Below are 13,863 nucleotides of genomic sequence, written 5' to 3' on the forward strand. Positions count from 1 at the left end.
GTTCAAAACCTCATCTCCTGCATTGCAGGCAGATTCTTTACCCTCTGAGCCACCAGGAAAGCCCAAATGTATATTGTGCTGTATGTCAATTATATATCAATACAACTGGAGAAAAAAAGGAGACTAAGACAAGGATATGCACAGATGGAGGACTATGTGAGGACATGGGAAGAAGACAGCCACCTGCAAGCCAAGCAGAGACCTTAAAAGAAACCAAAGCTACAAAATCATAATATCCTGTCTCCAGAATTGTGACAAAATAAATTTCTGATGTTTATTCCACCCATCTGTGATATTTTGTTATGGCAGCTCTGGCAACCAAACTGGAGATGAGGAAATTGGCTTCCGATGTGGAAACAAAATGAAACTGGAACAGTATCTCATACTCTGTGCACACATACAACTTCAGACAGAATACAAGTTAAATATGAAAGCAAAACACTGAAACTATTAAAAGATAATACATGGAAATCCTTTATGATATCAGAATGGAGAAAGATTTCTTAACAAAACACATAAGTAAACCACAAATAAAACGATAAAGGAAAAGCTAGATAAATTTTATGTCAAAAATAAAGCCTATGGGATCAACAATTTATAAACAAAATAAAGCATATATTGACAGAAAAAATTAAAATATATATTGCATATTGAGGATTAGTAAACAATATACATTCAGCTCCATGAATAGATAACACAATTGAAAAATGGCAAAGATAATTGACAATTTATGGAATAAAAGCCCCAAGTGGTGTAAAAATGTGTATGCTTCAGCAGTGATTGTTGACACACATCCTTGTAAAATAGGGAAGAACAAATCTGACTCCACGTTTGATCTGTTTCTTTTACTTTAATCTTTGTATTCTATTGCTTTTGCTACAATAGTGTTGCCTATAGTCTAAAATTTACGGGATAACCCATTCTCAAGTCTCTGACCTTTAAAGGTATAACACTTTTCTATTCACACAGAGATAAGAAGTTGCAGAAGAATAACATTTCTCTTATTGGAGGTTTAAATGAACCAGACCTACCTGAACAGCTCTGAGAACAAAGGATTCCAACACTAAGAAGTATGCAAAAACCAACCACTCCCCTTCTCCTTTCATTATAAAAGAAGCCTGAATTCTAACTCAGTTAAGATGGTTCTTATAAAACTCAATATTCAAAAAACTAAGATCATGGAATCTGGTACCATCACTTCATGGCAAATAGAAGGGGGAAAAGTAGAACCAGTAATAGACTTTATTTTCTTGGAATCCAAATTCACTGTGGATGGTGACTGCAGCCATGATATTAAAAGATACTTGCTCCTTTGAAGGAACGCTATGACAAACCTAGACAGCATATTAAAAAGCAAAGACATCACTTTGCTGACAAAGGTCTGTTAGTCAAAGCTAGGGTTTTCCCAGTAGTCATGTAAAGATGTGAGAGTTGGGCCATGACTCTGGTTGAACACTGGAGAACTGATGCTTTCGACTTGTGCTGCTGGAGAAGACTCTTGAGAGTCCCTTGAACTGCAAGGAGATCAAACCAGTCAATCCTAAAGGAAATCAACCCTGAATATTCATTGGAAGGACTGATGCTGAATCTGAAGCTCCAATAATTTGGTTACCTGATAAGAAGAGCTGACTCACTGGAAAAACAAAAACAAAACTGATGCTGGGAAGGATTGAAGGCAAAAGGAGAAGAGGACGGCACAGAATGAGATGGTTAGATAGCATCACCAACTCAATGGACATGAGCTTGAGCAAATTCCGGGAGATAGTGAAGGATAGGGAAGCCTGGTGTGCTTTACAGTCCATGGGGGTCACAGAGTCAGACATTATTTAGCCACTGAACAACAACAACAAGATGGTTCTTTGGGACACTAGTCCACCATCTTCTCTGTCTGCTGACCTTCCAAATAAAGTCACTATTCATTGCCCCAGCAACTCACCTCTGGATTTATTGCCCTGTCATGCAGCTGCCAGCATGAACTTGGACTCGCTTGTGTTCTGCATTTTAAGTATTAGTTTAGTTTTTCCGTGAATAAAATAATTAAATTATAGTGATTTAATTATTTTTCCGGGAAGTGGGTGCTTTGTTTTGGCCATGCCACTCAGGCTTGTGGGATCTTGGTTAGTTCCCCTACCAGGTATCAAACCCGAGCTCCCTGCAGTGGAAGCAAGGAGTTCTAATCACTGGAGCACCTGGAAATTATCAGTATTAGCCTGGTTAAAAAAAATCTGAATCCTGAGTATGGATCCCTTGTTTCTAACTCCTAATAATATTCCACCTTTAAGCAGCATAGTGGTTTAATAGTTGAAACGGATATTTTTTCAATCAGGCTAAATTAGGAAACAACTTTTTAAATTTATATTTTAAAACCTATAATGTATTTTTTCAGTTAAACATTTTTTTTCATCTCATCGAGGTAATATGTTTTTCCCTTTAACTTATTTACTTATGTTAATATATACCCTGATTACCCTTATAGTTCTAGAATAGAATCCACTTGGTTTCTAGTCTACGAAAATATTTCTATTTCTACAACGTATTAACAAAATATCCTACAAAAAATTATCTGTTGATAACTTTTCAGTATTTTTGCATGGGCAGCAATAATCAAGTTCTGTCTGTGCTTCCTTTTAAATCATAGTTTGTCCATTTTGATACCTTTATGCTATTAAATAAATAGAAACTTTTCCTTCTTCTAATTCCTCTAAAACAATTTAAATATAAGAGTTTTCTGATCACTGGATGTTTGAAAGAATTCATTGGAAACACAATGATGGATACTTTTCGGCACAGATTCCGTGATACTGTCTTCATTTTTATTCACGTCCAGGTTTCCTCGTTTCTCGGATCAAATCTGACACATCTGCTCCTTGAGAACCATAAAGAATTTAGAATTTATTAATACAGAGTGGATTCTCAATCCCTTAAGGGTCTGTGGCTCTGCACTTTCTTTCTTCATCCTACCTTTCACTCTCTTTTAAAAAAAATATAGTGACTTAATTATAACCTACCCCACTGCACTTGAGTTATAGATTAACTGCGCTTTTTTTGTACTTTACTATCTGTTTTCCATAAATGTGTTAGAATTATTCTTCTGTTTTCTCCAAGACCGACCCGCGTTCCAACGACGCCTGACGCTGCGTGTCCCAGGGCCTCCTGGGAAGTGTAGTTCGGCAGGGCTTTTCCCGCGCGCACGCGCAACCCTCTGCAGCCGGCTTGGCCCCTCTCTTTGTCTTTCGCTACCACGCGAGAGGCCACTGTGCGAGTGTCCGCGTGCTCGTGCGCGCTGTTCCCCGGCTAGGCTCCAGGCCGTCGGGAATCCCGCGGATCTGCCCGGGTCGCGCAAAGCCCGGGGGCGGGGCGGTCACTTGGGTCCCTGTCCCCGTCCGGCGCGTCCGTGGTCCGAGGCGTTTTTTGCAGGTTCCGGGGCTGGATCCCTGTGGAGCGGGCGGCGGGGGCTGAGAGGGCTCGCGGGGACCGGGTTGGGGGTCGTGCCAGGGCTGCAAGTGGGCGTCCCCATTTCGGCCTGGGTCTCAGTGGCTGGGTTGTGGTGGGCACCGGTGGGCTCTAGCGGTGGGGGGAGGCCCTTCCTCCGCTGCGGCCAGTGCTCAGAGCGCCTTGACGTTTCCTTCCAGACCGGCTCGTACAGGTGGTGTCTCCCACGCGCGTGCCCGGCCGCGCGCGACCTTAGGGACACACGGCCAGTCGTAGGGGCACCCTGGGAGTGTACGCGGGGCGACCCGATTATTCGCCTCCATCCCGGCTCCACCCAGCTTGCCTCTGCTTTTATCAGTAGGATTTTTTCCGAGGCGTCTCTACTAACAAAAAAGCCAAACAACTTTGACAGTTGCTAATGCGCTGAGGACAGCGTTGGCCTCAAGCCTTGTTTCTGACTTTGACCCACAACTGCCGCTTGAATCAGTCAACTCACAATTTCTGAGTCTCAGGCTTTTCATCTGAAACCGAGGGAGTGGCAAGAAATGACCTTTTCTTCCCGAGCTTGGAAGCTTTTTGCAGTCATTAAAACACTATTTTATTGATTACTTATCGATTCATTACTGTTTGTTTCAGCCACATGGTGCTGGACTGAAACTACTTTGCTTGCCTGTTTTCTTAGGTTAAGGATTTTAAAATATGTTCACTGTCGTCAGTTTAGAGTGTATTGATAAACAGGTTCAAATGAAAATCATTCATGATCCAATCAACAGGAAATAGTCACTGCTACGCTAACATTTTGTACATCTTTTAGTCAATAAATATGTGTATATTGTTAATAACCTTATTTGTTCCCTTTAAGAAAAAAACAACAAAATTGGAAATATGCTACATATCCTGCTTAAAGCCCTTACAATCTATCACAAATATGTTAAGTTGAAATATTTTGTCCCAAGTGGGGAGTTTGACCTTTCTGGGGGAGTTCTTTCAACTTGCCCCTGAGATCTTTTCTTTCTCTTCTTTTTCTCCTTAGTCTGCCCTGCTGCCATCGTCTCTGGACAGGGGACTGTATCGTGCGTGTACTGGGAACATAAACAGGGACTCCCAAGACATTTGCCCATCCCTCTTTCTACAGCTGTTGTGGGTCTTTGGTCACAGGCCCTGGGGTAGACTGCATGGAACCAGTGACCCCAATCTACCATTCGTGCATATATCATCTGTTTGGGGCACATGAACTTTTGTGCAGTATTACTTCTGTAATGAATGCTGAATGCATCAAAAAAGACAGCATGGTGTATAGAACATCTGGCACATAGTTGTTGTTTAGTTGCTACATTGTGTCTGACTCTTTTGGGACCACATGGACAGCAGGTGGGCAAGGCTTCTCTGTCCTCAAGATTTCCTAGGCAAGATTACTGGAGTGGGTTGCCATTTCCTTCTCTAGGGGATCTTCCCAACACAGGGATCCCATCTGTGTCTCCTGCATTGGCAGGCAAGTTCTTCGCCACTGAGCCACCAGGGAAGCCTGGCACATGATAGGTGTGAGTAAATGTCACTTTTCGTTGTTCTTTTTCCCTTGTAATTCCACAGGACTTGATGCTGAGTGGGAACTGTGGGATGATGATGAAGGTGCCCCTTCCTCCTGCAGGTGAACGTGCGCATGTCATGGGGAGGACTGCAGTCCTATGCAGGAAACTGCTGAGGTAAAGTCAAACCCACGAAGTTAAAAGGGGTCAAATTTTATAGCAGAGGGGTAGGCTTCCATTTCCTAAAGGAACACATGGAAGTCAAGAGGAAGAGCACTCAGGGAGAGCTCTCTCAAAAGCCAACCTGCAAAAACATTTGTTTAAATTAAATGAAAATAAGGTCGAATCTATTGTGCTGAGCAATTAATATCAAATTTTTAAAAACTACCACACTGATGGCTTATCACACTTTTTCCACCTCAGATTCTTATGCCTCATTTCAACATTTCTCTCTATTCTTGATAAATTTTTGCTGAAACCCAACTAAACTTTGCCAAGTAGTTTCTGACAAAGGAAATTTAAAGATCACATTGTGAATTTGGCTGTCTGCTTAATTTTTATTCCATGAAATAAAGTGAAAGCGTAACACAAAGGAAATGACCTGTTTTTTTACTAGAGGTGTATCTTCCTTGTCTGGGGTATGTGTGTATGTTTGTATTATGATTGACTTTTCTTGAACCACACAGAGGTTATTACATTTTTTAATGGTTAAATCTATTGGCTTTTAAGTAAAATTTTTTTACTTTTGCCTTTGTAGCATGTATAGGGACATTTTCTCCCAAATTACACTATCATGGTTTTCATTATTTTAAGTTCTGATTCCTCTGATAGTTGACCCTTGAAAAATAGGGGTATGAAATGCATGGGTCCACTTATATGCAGTGTTTTTGTGTTTTGTTTTGTTTTTTTTCAATAAATACCACAGTACTGTATGATCAGAGGTTGGTTGAATCTGCAGATATGAACCTTGGATATAGAGGGCTGACTATAAAATTAATTATGTGAGGATTTTTGAATGCATGGGTGGTACGGTGGATTAGTGTCCCTAACCCTCAAATTGTTCAAGGGTCAACGGTAGTTTGTTGTAATATATGAGATAGACATCTGGCTTTTTTTTCTTTCAAGTGTTAATCACTTCTCCTATTCATTAAGTAATCAGGTTTTACTTTGGGTGTGAAGTGCCACATTTATTGCATGAGAGATTTACATATTTGGCCTGTTATGCTTTATTTAGCTGTAAATCTTTTCTGGAGACAGTATGAAATACTTTTTTAAAATATAATTGTACAATATATGTTAATATTACTATTTACACTCATTATCTTGTGTTTCCCAAAATGTCCAAAGCTGTTCCTGTACCTTTTTTCTCCCAGGTGAACTTTAGAATTGCTTGTTAAAAAAAATTTTTTTTGAGATTGTGATTGGAATTGACTAAAAATATAAATCATTCAGGGCTGAATTATGAAGTCTTTCTGTCCTAGAAAGATCAATTTGTGTGTGAGGAAGTCTATTTTTATAGTCCCCATTGGTGGTTTTAGTTTGCTTTAGCCTATGAACTGTATACATTTCTTGTCACGTATATTCTATGTTTTATGTATTTTTTTCTGATATGCATAGATTTTTTTTCTACATTTTTATTTGTTTAAATAAGAAGGCTGTTGATATTACAGTACTATGTCTGTTGATCTGGAAGGATGGTTTGCATAGTGGGAAGAAAGCAAAAACAGTTTTTAAATGTGACCTTATATTTTTGTTAAAAATATCCAAATTGTTTATACCACCTCTTAAGAGTGGTTATGTTTGGTCACAAGAAAGAAATTTTTCTTATTTAGTTTATATACATTTATAAGTTTTGTCATCATATTTTACTTCTATAATAATAATTATGTCTCTCTTTGTCTTATGTGTGCCAGTTCCAGTTCTAAAATGAATATATTTTCACAATTTAGGGTATATAAAGGAATCATTTCTTGTGTAACTGGAAAGAACTTCAATATATATTTCTGAGTTGATACCAAGGGCTGAATCACAGGAAGACATGAAAGGGAAGAGGTTGGTGTTTCAAGTGCTGCTTTAGTGTGACATAGGGATGAGCAGGCTGTTCTTCATTTGTGCTTCTGTGGAACTAAGGTGACAGAATGTGTACATGGAAATAAGAGCTAATTCTGGGATGTGTGGTGAGTGTGTGAACATATGTGTATGTGAATACACACAAATAACTTTATGATTTTGGAAGTAAATATCTTGAATGTAGGGCTTCCCATGGTTCAGTCATAAAAGAATCCACCTGCCAATTGAGATGCAGGTTTGACCCCTGGGTTAGGAAGATCCCTGGAGAAGGAAATGGCAACCTACTCTAGTACTCTCGCCTGGGAAATCCAACGGACAGAGGAGCCTGGAGGGCTATAGTCCATGGAGTTTGAAAAAGAGTCAGACACAACTAAGCAACTAAACGACAACAACCCTGAACATAGCAAAAAAGAGAAATAGCATTCATTTCTGATACTTAATAGTTGTGCAGTCATTGCCACACTCTAAGTTTCATTTTTTGTTCTATAAAATGGAGATTTTAATGCTTTTTGTCAAATGCCTTTTGGGTTGTCTGTGAGGGTTGTTATAAAGTGCTTAGTATTTTGTCTTATATATTGAAAGCACTCAGATGTGAGAGCTATTGTTATTGCCAGGAACTAGTCACTTTCCCTTTAATATCTCATTTATTCCTCAGAACCCCCATGGCATTACATAGTGACTAAAGAGTAATTCTCCAGAAATATATACTCTCTATGCATCAAACAACATAACTTTAAACATATAATCCAAACATCAACAGAAGTACAAGGAAAAACTGGCCAATCTGTAATATTAGGAGAATTTAACATACTTCTTTTAGAAATTGATATGATTGGCAGACATAAATTAGGAATGTTATAGATTTTAAACCTTAGTTTCCTGTTTGTTCTTACCCAAAGTCACAAAGCCAGGAAAAGGAAAAAGTTGATTAAAACTCAAATCTGTTTTAATACAAATCACATAAGCTTTCCAAAAGTCTATCTAACACAAAGCTGCCTTGTCCTTCCCAGCACCTGTTCCTCAATGTCCTCAGTGGACATTAACTGGATTTTAGGATTACTTCTGCTGAGTAATTTTATCTGTGTGCAGAGACATAGACTTCTGCCATTCTTTTGTATCACATTCTATTTCTGTCCCTGGTAGTCCTGTGTCAGTTATACAGAAAACACACTCTGGCATTAGATGATTATGAATTCCTATTTCCTAGCAAGAAAGGAAGGTATTATAGGTGGACTATGAATATACCAATTGAAGTGCATTGGTCCCCAGGTTCACAGATCCTGGTTCCCCATAAATAAGCCTGCTCGTGTGAGACAAGAAAGACATTCCCAGCAGAGAAATTCATTCCTGGTGTTAGAGACCTCACTCCAGAGCTTCAGGGTAGAAGCAGAGGCCACAGGACTGAACAAACCTCAGACTTGCTGATCATCTCACACAGGCTGCAGAAATGACCATGTTACAGGTGAGTTTGTGTTTATTCCTCATTATTTTTCCAGGGGATTAGAAGAGGTATGTAAGACTTGAGTGAAAAAGGAAATACTACATTGTTAAGGAGTCAGGGGAAGATACCCTCAGAATGGAAGATCCAAACTGGGACAAAATCAAAGCAGTGATGCAATAACTATAGGGCCTTGAGAAGTTCTTAAAGTTTCAATTTTTGTAAGCCTTAGTGTCCAACATAATTATTCAATGAGATATAAACTTCTCAAATTCTCGACAAGTGTAATAAATACATGAATTGTATTATCCAAAGGAAAAAACAAAGTTCTTCATGGAAAGTAAGTATTTATTGGTCATTCCTTGGGGAAGCCTTTAAATAAATGATATAGTGGTAATGGCCTCAGGAGAAACATTGTAATAAATACAAGAGTATTGTAGCCATTTTTCATGGTTTTCCACAGAATGTGACCCAAAGGTAGTATGCCAAAGCCGAACTTAATCACTATAATTATTTATTTATTTACCTCTTAAGTTGTGAAGCAGAATTCATATGGAGAAAAATTCATAAAATGTTAAAGTGCAGCTTAATGTGTTATCAAATGAATACCCATGAAACCACCATTTCATTTCAAGAAATTGAACATCCCCTCCCAATCACAGCTTCTTCCTGACAGAGGGAATCAGGACTTTAGCTTCTGTAACCATTTCCTTGCTTGTCTGTTTAGTTTTACTCCTAAGCGTTTATTCACAAACACTGCAGTTGGTTTTGTCTGCTGTTTTCATGCTCATTTGTGTTTTGCTTCTTTCACTGTCACTTTCATTTGTTTCTGAGATTCATTGCATTTGCAACCTCTTCAATGAAGGCAGCTTCTTCTTTTTTAAGAAATATACATTCCATTTCCTCAGTTTATTTTTTTCAAAGCTTTAAAAAAAAAGTTTATTTACTTGTCTGTGTCGGGTTTTAGTTGTGGCATGCAGGTTCTTCCTGCATCTTTTCAGAATCTTTCATTGCAGTGCACAGACTTTCTGGTTGTGGCACATGGGCTCAGTAGTTGCAGTGTATGGCCTTAGTTATTCCACAGCATGTCAAGTCTTAGTTCTCAAACCAGGACTCAAACCTTGTCCCCTGCATTGCAAAGCAGATTCTTAATCACTGGACCATCAGGGAAGTCCCTGAAGGCAGCTCTTTAATATCATCAAATCCAGCCATTATCAAGTTTCCATTAGTCTCATAAATTCATAAGTTGTCATTTGTTTGCATCAGACTCAAGTGAAGTTCGTACAGTGCAGTTGATCTGTCTCTTAATTTTGGCACTGCGTATTTTTTTCTATCCAAATCATTTGTTGAAGAGGCCAGGCCATTGATCTGTAGTTTCTCACTATCTGAAGGCTCTGAATAAGAGATGTGGTGGGTAATGCATCCCCATGGTGTTACTGGTGTGTTGTCACTTGTGTTTCCTGTAAATTGGTAGATTCAGAGATGTGCTGTCCAGTACTGAAGCCACTGGCCACATACGACTGAACTTAATTCAGTTAAATCCCTTTGCCACGGTTGTTCCCTCTCAAGTGCTTAGTAGCCACAGATTGGACAGCCACGAACTGGGTAGCACAGGTAAAGAATGTTTCCATCATCATAGCAAGTTCCACACTGAGGTTTGATCAGGTTCAAGTGTGACTTCTTGGCAAGAATGTTTCAGAAGTTGTTGTGGTACTTCTTTCAGGAGGTGCATGATGCCCACAGGTCCCTCTTTGTCTTGCTATGGCTTTAAATGATCACTGCTTGTATGGATCATTTCATTAGGAGCTGCAGAATGATAACATCCTCCTTGTAACATTTTTTCTTATTTACTAACTAGAATGCTGTTCTCTAGTACCACAAAATACATCAAGGCTCAGTTTGTGCATCTGCCCTACAGTTAGTAGCTTAAAATTTAGTTATCATAAAATTTTGTTATAATTTTAAAAGTATGGCCAAAACATGGAAATATACTAGATTTTTACATATTGGCTTGGTATTCAGGAACTCCATAAGCCCATTGAAACTAACTAATAATTTTTCTTTAGATTTGGTTAGATTTCCATGTTTATAAAAATACCAGCAATACTTTTTTTTAATAAAAAGAAATTCCACTGACTTACTAGTTTGCTAAGACTTTCTATAACAAATAAATGTTGATTATTTTTCAATTTTTGGTGTGTTGTTTCATCTGTTTGTTCTTTTTCATACATTTATATTCTCCCTTATGAAATTTAGTCCTTCTTTTTGAAAAACATAAATGTGCTTTTTTAAAGCTGTTAGATTTTTCTGTTATCTGTAGCTCTTGTGATGTACATTATTCCACTTACAGATATGTTTTATCTGTATCTACTGAGGTGATAATATGTTTTTCCTTAATCTATTAATATAGTAAATATCGATGATTTTTTTAAAGTATTAAATCAACCTTGAATTTGGGGGATAAACTCCAGCTTATTTTTGATATATTTTCTTCTTTATATTTTATTCAGTATAGTAGCTTGGTGATATTACTTAGGATTTTTACATCAGTGTTCATGTGTAACTTGGCCTTTGCTTTTCCCTTCTTGCAGTATCCCTATTGAGTTTTGTTATCAAGATCATGCAAGTGTCAAAAAGTTTATCAAAAGTTGCTTCCATGTTATATAAGAGTTTAATAAAATTGAAATTATTTCAGCATTAAATGTTTATAAAATTAACTGGTAAAGCCATTTTTTTGTGAGATTTAAACTCAGGAGACCAGTTTTCCACATGGCCAATGCATGATTTGTAAAATCATTAATGAGTAAATGATCCATTTAAGAAGCAAGATAAAACAATAGATTTTAATGTGACCATGTGAGAAATTCACGTCTTCAATGTAGAATGAAGATTCTACATTGCAGCTCATTTTTGTGAGACCAGTTGATTAGTTTTGATGTGATATCAAAGAATGTCCACAATGAACTAATTCTAATTGTTGTAGGGTCTTTTGGATTTTCTTTATGCAATCATGCCATCTATGACAGTTTTACATGTTGTTTTCAATATTTATACTTGTTCCTCGCATTGTATTGTTCTGACCTCCTGCAGTACTTTGTGGACTAGAGGTGGCATTAGGAACACCCTTGTCTCATTAGGAACACCCAGGCCTGCACTGTACACTACATAGCACATCACAGGCGCTCACCTCTGACACCAGCCACCTGGAGTTCGCACAGACTCTGCAGGGTGAGAGCATCATCCCCAACAAGAGTGCCTTCACTTTAGTTGAAAGCTGTAAGTTCGAGAGTCCTCAGGCCACACACAACACTTCTGTCCAACTGGCTGCAAATTTGGGGGGTTCCTATGACCCTCTCAGGTTCAATGGAACAGTTCACAAAACTTAGGAAAGTGCTATACCTAAAACTAGTTTTATTACAAAGGACACAAGTTAGGACCAGCCAAATGAAGAGACACAGAGTGAGGTCTGACAATGTCCCAAACACAGAGCTGCTGTGCCCTCTCCCCATGGAATCAGGATACATCCTCCTCCTGGCCTGTGTCTGCTTACCAGCCAGAAAGCTAACCTGAGGCAGAAATATCCAGAGTTTTTATTGGGTGTCCACTGTGTAGGTGTGATTGATTAAATCCCTGGCCATTTGATAGAACTCAGCCTCCAGCCCTGTCTGCTCCATGGAGGTTGGACTGCTAGCCTCTCTCTGAAAGCCCCAACCCTCCAATCCAATGGTTGGTTCTTCCAGCATGGCCAGTGCTCACCTGGAGACTCCAGCGGCCCACCATGAGTTACCTTGTTCCATAAACTCAGGAGGGACCCACCACTAATAGCACAGAAACCTGCCATCCCAAAAAAACGGCACAAAAACCAGTTATATAACCTATAGCCATTAGCTTCACATACTGTTTAATTAAAATTAAGTAAAATAGAAAAGTCAGGTTCTAGTCACCTTTGACATATTCAGTAGACACTGGTGGCTGCCAGTGACTATATTGGATGATATAGATATGAGCATTTCAGTTGTCACAAGAAATTCTATTGGACAGTGCTGTTCTAGTTCTCAGAGACCAAACACTCTGTTGTACCATTAAGCATGAACCTAGATAGCATATTGAAAAGCAGAGACATTACTTTGCCAACAAAGGTCCATCTAGTCAAGGCTATGGTTTTTCCTGTGGTCATGTATTGATCTGAGAGTTGGACTGTGAAGAAGACTGAATGCCAAAGAATTGATGCTTTTGAACTGTGGTGTTCAAGAAGACTCTTGAGAGTCCCTTGGACTGCAAGGAGATCCAACCAGTCCATTCTGAAGGAGATCAGCCCTGGGATTTCTTTGGAGGGAATGATGCTGAAGCTGAAACTCCAGTACTTTGGCCACCTCATGGGAAGAGTTGACTCATTGGAAAAGACTCTGATGGGGGCAGGAGGAGAAGGGGACGACAGAGGATGAGATGGCTGGATGGCATCACTGACTCGATGGACGCGAGTCTGAGTGAACTCCGGGAGTTGGTGATGGACAAGGAGGCCTGGCGTGCTGCGATCATGGGGTCGCAAAAAGTCGGACACGACTGAGCGACTGAACTGAACTGAACTGATGATGCTAGCTGTACATATTTTATAGATTATGATTATCAGATTAAATTTCCTTCTATTTCTAGTTTGTTGATAGTATTTTACAATGAACAGATTTTCACAATATGCCTTTTCTGCATTTTGAAATGATAATGGCTTTTCTCCTTTATTCTGTTAATATAATAGTGATTTCAGAATCAATATCTTACATAACTGAAAGAAACTTCATTTGGTCAGGCCACATTATACTTTTTATGCATGTGTGTGTGTTAGTTGCTCAGTCGCGTCCAACTCTTTGCAACCCCATGAACGGTAGCCCTCCAGGCTCCTCTGTCCATGGGATTCTTCAGGCAAGAATACTGAAGTGGATAGCCATTCTCTTCTCCAGGAGGTCTTCCCAACCCAAGGATCAGACCCGGGTCTCTTGCGTTGCAGGCAGATTTTTTACCATCTGAGCCACCAGGGAAGCCCCTTTTCTGCATGGCTAAATTCAATTTGCTAACACTTTGTTAGGAATTTTGATTCTCTAAGAGCTTGTAATGTTCTTTTGTTGTGTTCATGTCTGGTTTGGGATTAGAGGTCTGCTGGCCTTACAAAATGAATTGAGAAGTTTGCACTGTTTATTCTCTGAAAGAATTTATATGAGATCATTTTATTTATTCCTTGAATGTTGGGAAGAATTCACCTCTGAAGCCATCTAAAACTTGTGGTTTTTTTTGAAGGAAGGTTTTTAATTGTGAGGGTCAATTCCTCTAATAGTTAAAGGACTAATTCAGACCTTTCTTCTGTCATTTTTGAGTACATTGTCTTTCAAGAAATATATCTATTTT

General features: G+C 39.0%; 1 protein-coding gene across 1 annotated transcript in view; it reads left to right on the forward strand.

The window, feature by feature from the left end:
* The window catches only part of LOC138093438 (zinc finger protein 26), a 95,495-nt gene that overhangs the window by 17,357 nt on the left and 64,275 nt on the right, over window positions 1-13,863 (forward strand). The gene's annotated exons all lie outside the window — the stretch shown is intronic.

The sequence above is a fragment of the Capricornis sumatraensis genome, chromosome 17 (genome assembly GCF_032405125.1).
Source record: "Capricornis sumatraensis isolate serow.1 chromosome 17, serow.2, whole genome shotgun sequence".
NCBI classification, from domain to species: domain Eukaryota; kingdom Metazoa; phylum Chordata; class Mammalia; order Artiodactyla; family Bovidae; genus Capricornis; species Capricornis sumatraensis.